General features: G+C 38.5%; 1 long non-coding RNA gene and 1 pseudogene across 2 annotated transcripts in view; one reads left to right on the top strand and one right to left on the bottom strand.

The window, feature by feature from the left end:
• Nucleotides 1-3,649: 3,649 nt before the first annotated feature.
• On the bottom strand, nucleotides 3,650-3,768 carry LOC112485936 (annotated as a pseudogene).
• A 4,923-nt stretch (nucleotides 3,769-8,691) lies between these two features.
• Nucleotides 8,692-9,382, top strand: part of LOC112485764 — a 57,855-nt gene continuing 57,164 nt past the window's right edge. For both annotated transcript variants that reach the window (XR_003048531.1, XR_003048532.1), the window contains exon 1: nucleotides 8,692-8,959. This is a non-coding gene — a long non-coding RNA (uncharacterized LOC112485764). The remainder of the gene's footprint in view (nucleotides 8,960-9,382) is intronic.

Here is a 9,382-nt window from a genome sequence, read left to right on the forward strand (position 1 = left end):
TAAGAAGATAGTTATTACCAACATAGAGGGTATGTTTGTTGATATATTTGAGTAAGGAAGCTTTTCAGAGATTGCAAAAACTCTGAAGTGCTTCTGGTTTGAAGAAGAATAGAATAAGCAAAGTTTAGAAGAAACTTTAAAGTTCACAAATTCCCATCACCCATCCCTTCCTAGATGGGTTAAGTCAAACAGACTATTGGAGATACATCCAGGATTTCCGCTTTCAGTCTATTCTTTTAAGAAAAGCAGTATATTCTGGCAGAGCCTCTGCTAGTTTTTCCACTAATGCTAATTAATCTTAAAAATTCATGCATATTTAATGATGATCAACACCTCCTGCCTTATTCTTACCACTATCCACAGGACAGCTTCGTCATCGGTTCTTCACATACACATTCCCATCTATTACAAGCTATGCAAGTTGAGAGAATTTAGCTCTGCAAATGTCCTCAGAGGGACAGACAAGATGTAAATATACATTAGAGCATTCACATGAGACAAAAGAAGAGACCATAACACTCACTGAGATATATTCACTAGTCCTGGCCTCTCTGCTCTGCCTGGCCAGTTCTCTCTTGTGCATCCATCCCTCTTCCCATGGCTGACCCAGTTCTCTCAGTTCCTTCCCTAATTTCCCCCATGGGGAGAAGAATTGTTAGTTTGAGTGGTCAGGGTTCAGGACACTTGATTGAGCCATATGAACTAGTGGGCAAGGTAACTATATCTTAAAGTGCATAAACCTCTTATTCTCTCCTATTTCTCATAGATGAATGAATAAGTAGATTCTAAATTACTCTGTTGGTTCACTCTCTCTTCAACTCCTTCCTGTCTATGTTCAGCCAAAATGATAAAATGTCAGGATGGAAACACCCCAAGCCCCGTTGTAACCTTTATCAAGACATTGCATTTGCATTTTAATCTTATGCACAACTCGTAATAAAGTGGTACTTTGATTTGTATTTATTAATCCTATTTTAGATGGCTCCTTCAGGAACTCCAATGGAAGGGGAGATAGAGCAGAATTTGAAGCTTAAGGAGGCATTAGACCATATCCTTCTCTCTCTGAATATATAACTAATAGAAAAATAAAGATATCAATAGATGGAGATCAACATTCTGTTTCATTACTAACAAGACTGGCTGGTGAATTGCCACAACTGGGTTTCTTAAAAACTGTCTCTTCTGGCCTGAAATTACTAACTTCATTCCGAAGGTCTTCAGTGAAGCTTAGCTTATAAAAGAGAGCAGAATTTGTGCTTTCTACACATAGGTCGGTATAAAAAGAGAAGACAGGCCACATGGCAAATGGGCTTCAACATCTTAACCTCTTCCTATGAAAGACTGTTTAAAAATGGGTGCCATAATAATGTAATAATCCTGAGGGAATGATAATAGAAGAGGACCAAAATAAAGAGTGTGAAGAATTCTCCAAAATCACATGATTATAAAAAAAAGTTGAACCAGCAAAGAGACTGAGTCAGAATGGTCAGAGAAGTAGATGAAGAACCAGAAAAAAAAGATCAAAAAATTAAGTAAGGAAGCACTTGGGAAGTAGATGCTAGTCAATGGTGGAAATTATGAGTCAGATGAAGACTGAAAACTAAAGTTTTAAAAAAAGTAATTTACAAAGTGAAATTCACATAACAACATTTATTTTACGGTGAACAATTCAACGCCATCAAGTATAATCATAACGTACAACTACCACCTCTATCTAGTTCCAAAATATATCCATTATTTCAAAGTAAAACTCCGTACGCATTGTGAGTTCTCCCCATGCTCCTTCCCCCAGCCCTCGATGACTACCAATCTATGGTATATCTGTATGGATTTATTTATTCTGAATATTTTATACAAATGGAATCATACAAAATGTAACCCTTTGTGTCTGGCTTCTTTCACTTAGCATAATGATTTCAAGGTTCATCTACATTGAAACATTTATTAGTACTTCATTGCCTTCTATGACTAATAATAGTCCATTGTGTGTGTGTGTGTGTGTGTGTGTGTGTGTGTGTGTACCACAGTTTTTTTTATCCATTCATCCATTGGTGGATGTTTGGGTTGTTTCTATTGATAGGCTATTAGAAATAGTAATGCTATGAACATGTGTGTACATGTACTTTTTTTAGTATGTGTTTTAGATTTTTTGGAATATATATGCAGGAGTAGAATAGTGGGGTTATATGATAATTCTATGTTTAACTTTTTGAGGAACCATCAAACCGTTTTTGAAAACTTACTTTTGATTTGGCAATTTGATATTAACTGTTGAGCCTTGCTAAAAGAGTTTCAGGAGAATAATGACTGCAAAACAGATGGTAAGGGATTAAGAAGTGAATGAATTTAAAATTTATAAAAATTTTTGAACAGCTTTTGATGTATATTTGACATATGTAAACTGCACATATTAAAAACACAGTTTTTAGCCTTAGGGAGGAGTAGGGGCACTTCTTCCTCTGAAATAGGCATAAAATAAGAGTGAGTTTTGTAAACAGGTAAAAATGGAGGGAAGAGATATTAAGTGATTTGGCACCGGATGGTCTCTTTTCCCAGTTAAAGAGTTTAGTTGCCAGTTTGAAATGAGAAGGGTAATTGTGGGAGTAGAGTGTTTAGGGAGTAGAGGTAGTTAGATGCTTATCCCCAAATCCATTCTCCCCTCTTTCTTAGTAATAGAGTCTTGATTTTGGTTAGGTTGGTGATACACACAGCTAAAAGACTTCATTTCTCAGTTTCTCTTACAACTAAATATGATCCTGTAATTAAGTTATGGCTAGCAAGATATCAATAGAGTCTATGAGGGAATGTTTATGAAGTCTTAAAGGGAGATAACTCAGCTTTGATGAATGTCCTTTTGCCTTTCTGTTTTTCCTCTTCTTGCTGTCTAGAATGTGAACATGACAACTGGTGCTCCAGCAGCCCTTTTGGGTCATGAGGTGATCTCGAGGATAGAAGCCATCTGTTGAGGATGGCAGAACAGAAAGATAGATATCTAGGTTCTCATGCCTTTGTGGTATCTCCTTAGCACACTTGGCTTGCCAATGTCTGATTTTCTTTTACCTAGTTGAAAAATAAACTTTTATTAAGTTTAGGCCACTATTATTCTGTGTTTCAGTTATACGTACCCCAATACAATTCTAACTGAAACAGGAGAGAGTTAAAGCCTTGGTACAGTATAGAATTAATTCTATGTCTCTGAGGATTTAGTATCGTATAGAATTAAAGCCTTAAAGTATAGTCTCTATGGTGAGTGGGAATGGGAACTTACTAGAGTCCCAGTAAAGGGATTCATGAGCTGAGGCTTTAGTAGAGGGAGTCTTCAATCTGTAAGGTTATATGCTTTCTTTACCCTTGGCAGCCTGGGAGCAGAAGCAGAGTCACACACTTAATTGGTTCTCCAAGAGTTGGGAGTCGTTCTAGCAGATAGAGCAGAATAGTAGATAGTAGAATGAGGAAATGAGGATCTTGTCACTGGGTATTTGACCTTGAGATCCAGGGTGGGCAGGAAAGAAAGTGAAACCAGGCAAGAACTGATGATGAGATATTGATTCTCTTATTTTTTATTTTTTAGGTGAGGCAACCCTTGGTTGAACTCACAGATTGCAAGGACCTTGTCAGCTTACGATCTTTTACTTTTTTTTATTTTTTACATGTACAGCACCTGGTCTTCCTAGGTGGTCTCCCATCCAAGTACTAACCAGGCCTGACCCTGCTTAGTTTCTGAGATCACACAGGTTCAGACCTGTTCAGGGTAAAATGGCTGTAGACAAGATATTGATTCTTGAAGAGGATTTTGGAATGGTTTTTAAGATTAGAAGCTCAGGAAGTTGTAATGAGGCAATGAGAATTCTAAGTCTAGTACTTCTGAGGTGAAAATCAAGGGAATGATAATGCTAAGGCCTGCGTGAGGCAATGGGAATGAGGAGATTGCTTTAGTGAAATGGAAATGAAGTTATTAGCATGAAGGGGGGCCAGAAAATGTGGGCCTTGTCTGAATGGAGGCTGACTGTTCGCTGAAGTGACCCAGTCGGATATCAATTTGAAGTCTGCTAACATAACCAAAACCAAGAGGAACAACAGCTTCAGCTTCAGTCTTAAAATAGGCAGGTCACATTGAAAGTTTCTGGAAAGAAGTCCAAAATGGTCTAATAGGTGAGTGAAACAGGGCAGCTAAAAAGGCGTTGTGAAAAGAATGCATGAACCACTACCACAATCAAAATGCAGTGCATACATTTCCAAGGAAGTGAAAGAAGCTAGGGAATGTCTGGCCAAAGATCCCTGAAGTGGACAGTGACTTCTGGAAAGGCACCAACAAAGTAAATTAGACATTTTCTGTTAAGACATCTTTTGAACACAAACAACATTTCAATTAGTGTCATGCAGGGGGGCCCACTTACTGTTAAAGTAAGTGATTCTTCTCTAGCTCTCAGGGATATGACGTCGAAGAACAGGCCTGGGAAAGGAATTCTGTGTATGTTTTTAGAAAAATCATTGTGGTTTTGTATTGATTTTACCAGAGAAAGAAAGTGTAATTTAATGAAATACATAATGTTCTCAGCCAGGGCAGCACATTAGCCTGGAAATGAGGGGGAAATGGTCGATAGACTGAATTCTCCAGATGATGGCTATATATGTGAGCTGTGCTTTTAGAGCAGAGGTTATTAAACTTTTCAGCATGGACGCCCTCTCCTCAGAACTTTAGGAGAGAGTGGGGCATAGTAGTTATAGAGTGATTAGGCTACCTGATTTTGAATCTTTGCTTTTTAAAGATATTAACCAGCTGTCCTTAAGTAAGTTATTTAACCTCTACATGTTTCGATTTCCTTACCTTAATAATTCTCCTTCTTATCATTTAAATAATCCCCAGGGGTCAGCAATATTACCAGTTTTTGTGTACACCTCCAGAGATATTCTGTGCATTTAACAGTCCATGATGTGTTCCTTCCTTCCTTCCGTCCTTCCTTTCTTCCTTCCTTCCTATTCCAAAAATGAGAGCACTTTTCTGTATCCTTTTCTAAAAAAATTAACTACTTTCTTGGAGGTCATTCCACAGCATCACACAAAGAGCCTCCTTGACTGTATTAAAACAGATTTTCCATTCATTATTTTATTTGAAAATGACCGTTTTACTGTTTCCTTGTGTGACAGCAAGCAAGGTTAATAAACTTGCTTGCTGACATACAGTGAGAAAGTGTCAGAGCTTGGACTAGGATACGAAAATTCTAACTCCATGTTCATTGTTCATTTCTTAGCCCACCCTGTGTGAAATTGATCTGGGATTCAATGCTTTCTCTACAACAAGTCCACCTAGATGTTTGCATTTCGTGGCACTGTTGCCTTAGACTGTGTCTAACTAAATGTAGTTGCTCCATAAATGTTTGTTGAATGTCCTAGAACTGGTTAATTCATAACCCTGGATAATGATTCACATTTTTATCATCAATCCCTCATATTTCCCAAGAGAAATATCCTTAGCATACATGCTGATGAAAATATTATGCATGGGTGCAAATACAAAATGTTCTAGTCGCAGCTAAGTGCAAGTTGTTTAGCAAGCTGAAAAATTTGACATAATCCTCTAGCTATCACACCAGTGAGTCAACCAGCAGCCCTCCTGGCCCACAAGGAGTTCAACTTCTCAGAAATAGTATCTGAGCAGGTGGGGGCGCCTGTTGGAGTCTCCTCAGCTCAGAAATCACAGATAGAGCCAGATACCTATTGTTTAGTTACAGGCCCCAACTTCCCCTCTTGGCTGCTAAAGCCTGGGAAATACAGTGTACATTTGCTTCCTTTTCTAAAGCAAGCCGAGCACCTAGCTATCCCTGAGGTAGGAGGATTAAAGCCATGCAGTGTTCATACACATGGAAGACGTTTTATGCTTTCAACACAAATTTATAAGGTATTGTAATTTATTTATAAGATAACAGTGCTCTAAACTCACTTTATCAAAATTCATTCCTACTTAGTACTGGAAGAAAATTTTAAAATGCTGGTTGATGCTAATGAACTTCATTGTCTTTGGATTTTTGGTCTTTGGCCTATTGTGCTGTATTTATACAATGCTTATGTTCGAGAAAGAAATTATCTGGATGCCTTAAGGACAGTTTACATAAAAAGCCTTCAAATCACCATTTGATTCCTTCTGTTTTGTTTGTTTTGCTTTGCTTTTAGTTCTTTATAGTTCATAAAACACTTTCAAATAAAATACCTCATTTGATCTTCAGAGAAACCTTAGGTAAGGCAGCTCTTAGTATTCTCATTTTCCTTTTGGAGAAATTGAGACCCGAGAACATGTAATATCATGTCCAGGGACATGAGGAGGAAAAGAACTGGATCTCAACTCCATTCTTCTGAATTTAAGTCCAAAGTTTTTCCACTTCACCTTCTGTTTCCACTTCACCCTACCTGTCCATCTCTCCATCCACCCATCCACCCATCCACCCATCCATCCATCCATCTATCCAACCATTAATCATTAGTTTATTCAACGAAAGTTTTTGAATGCCTGTCATGAGCCAGGCATGGTATGAGGTGCTATGGCAAATAGAAATATGAGTCAGCTATAACTCCTATTCTCAAGGAATTTATAATCCACCAGGGATCCTAGCTACAGAGTTGAGTAATTCTAAACTGAGGCAGAAAGTGATAAGCATGAGAGAACCAGAATGTCCTACAGGGGTTCTGATTCAGGAGGGTAATAGAACTGGGAGAAAGAGTAATACAAGATGTTAACAAGAAGTCATTCACATGGAAGGAGACCATAGCATAGGAATGCTATGTGTAGAGAGAAACCTCGAAATTGGTTTTCTGAGGGCATGGTCTAAGGATGAACCTGAAATCACTTAGGGGAACAAGTATAGGAAAAAAAGAGAGAGCGAACATATCTGAAAGGGAACAGAGATGAGAAAGTTCAAGTCAATAAGATGAACTTTTTTAAAGAAAGTACGTGGATTCGAAAGTTCTGAGCCAAAGAAAAAGAGTCTGAAAAGTGGCCAATAACATCAAGGTGGCACAGAGACATAGTGCTTCTACACTCAGGGAGCATTTTCTGCTCCGTCTGAATATTTGGAGCATCTCGTGGCCAAGGGCAGTATAAAATAGGATATAGCTCCTTCCAGAGCAGGTTTGGATGGAATCTAAATCACAAAATAGAGTTAGGTCAGCTAAGAAAACTGGAAATCTGAGGTTTTGGAAATCAGTCTGTATACATATACTTAGTATGATTTCGTGATGGTTATTTGCCCTGTATATCTAATATTTCCTATAGTGGTAAGAATATAAAGTAGGGAAATATATCCATGAAAAATTATGCTATGAAACTAATTGCCTCAAGGAATTACTCCAAAAATTATCCTGATTAAGGTATTAAGTACATATCTTCCCATCGAAGGTCCCAAGGCATACTGAATAGTTCAGGAGTTAGGTGCAATGGACCCCAAAAGGACAAAATGATAATACTTTCAACCATCCAATTCAACCAGGGAGGAAATGTGGCTAAATTTGTGTCCTCTCTCCTAGACCGTAAGAGCCTATGAAGGGAGGGACCCTTTTTTGATCATCTTGGCATTCCCTGTGCTTAGTACTGCACCTGGAAAATAAAGATGTTTCTCTGAAAATCTGCATACAGCTTCATCTATCTGAACCTTATATATTCCTTCACAGACTCCATTGACTATGGGATGTTTAAGTGCTGTAGATGTTTAGTATTATAGTTCATACTACGGGAAATCACTTCTGGCTGGGAGGTCCTGAAAGGCTTCTCAGAAGAGGTGGGACTTGAATTAGATTCAGTGAAATTTACATTGGTAAAGAGAGCCAAGGAAGATGTTTCTTAACACTTCAATGTCCAGAAGTGTTAGGAAACATCTTCCTTGGTTCTCTCACTTTGGTGAGAGCTCAGGGAGATGGAGAACAATGAAAGCTTTGGAAGTCAGTAGCCTTACATCAGAACTGTAGAGTCTGCAAGCAATCTCTAAGACCATTTGCCTCCGAAAAGAAATGAAAATTTGAGCATGGAGAGATTCTCTAATGGAGAGGAAATGAAGACAGGCAGGGAATAGGACCAAATCTCTGGGTAAAACCTCTCTAAGGGAGTGAGTGGAAGAGAAGTCAACCAAGTCAATTGAATTCAGAAAAAGGTGAACAGGATAAAGGCCTCATGCCAGCCAGAGCTGCATTCTGGTAAGGGAGGTCAAAAGAAAACAGGTTTTCAAGTGAACAGGGAGGAAAAGCTTGTAAGGTGAATTTGGAATGTCTGGTCTTCTTACTTGCAAAGCTAAATTAAAAAAAAAAAAAGTGTGTTCGTGAAAGCAACCATAGAATAAAAAAAAAAAAGAAAGAAACAGATCTCCTTTAAGGTGCTGCACATTGCCTAGTCTGTGCCTCTTTGCTTTGCTTCCTCATGTTTCCCTGAGCAATGATTCACCACTGGAGGCCTCATTTCCTTCTTTGGGCATTTGCCAACTTACAGAGCTCTAAAAGGAGCCCTTCCCCCATCCTCTGCTCTTGCCTTATTAGTGCTGTGAGAAAAAAATTAACGTATTGAAGTACATTTCCTTTGTGGTTACTGGGTAAATTCTTCCAGGCCTAAATGTCCATGCGTTTTAGAGAAGAAGCTGAGGATGTTTGTCGCCAAAGTCTGACTAAGGATTTAGCTGAAACAAAAATGTGATGCCCCTTTACTCATTCCTCTCCCCTTCCATGCTCCCATCCTATGTCCAGCAAAAGTTGAGCTCTTCCCTGAAGAAAGGGAAAACGGGTTTTCTTGGAGAAGTAACTGACAGTCAGCAAGCGCATTTACTAAGCACGATGTTGGCATATTTTCCATGATGCCTGTAGCAAGCTCCACATCAGAGATTTGAGAAAACACATGCACTTTGTCACCTTGACACAGGAACACTAAATTCAAGGATCACTGAATGGATCACTGCATGGGTGGAGAAGGAAGAAACTTTTAAAGGTATGACTTCCCAAAAGCCAGGGTAGGTGACATAAGGCCTTCCACAGCCATGTCAGAGAAGAGGCCAGAAGACATTTCTGAGTAACAGGCAGTTATTGAATATAGTCCTCTATTGCTAAAGATGATAAAAATACTACTAATGATATGTATTGAATACTACAATGGAATAGGCACTGAATGCTTTACAAATGTTCACTCGTCTAATACTTTAAACAACCTTATTAGTTGGGCCCTGTAATTAAGATAATTTTGTCCAAAAAAAGTGAGGGGTTGGGGAAAGAAAAAAAGAAAGAAGAAAACAGAAATGAAATAATGAAGATAAAACAGTCCACTTTGACCACCACATACCAGTCCCCCTGGAGTTACAGATGTTTCTCTTTGCGTTTACATACAGGTGTTTGATGGCTATTTAGGCTTTGCCCT

Source organism: Pteropus alecto, unplaced genomic scaffold (assembly GCF_000325575.1).
Source record: "Pteropus alecto unplaced genomic scaffold, ASM32557v1 scaffold25, whole genome shotgun sequence".
NCBI lineage: Eukaryota > Metazoa > Chordata > Mammalia > Chiroptera > Pteropodidae > Pteropus > Pteropus alecto.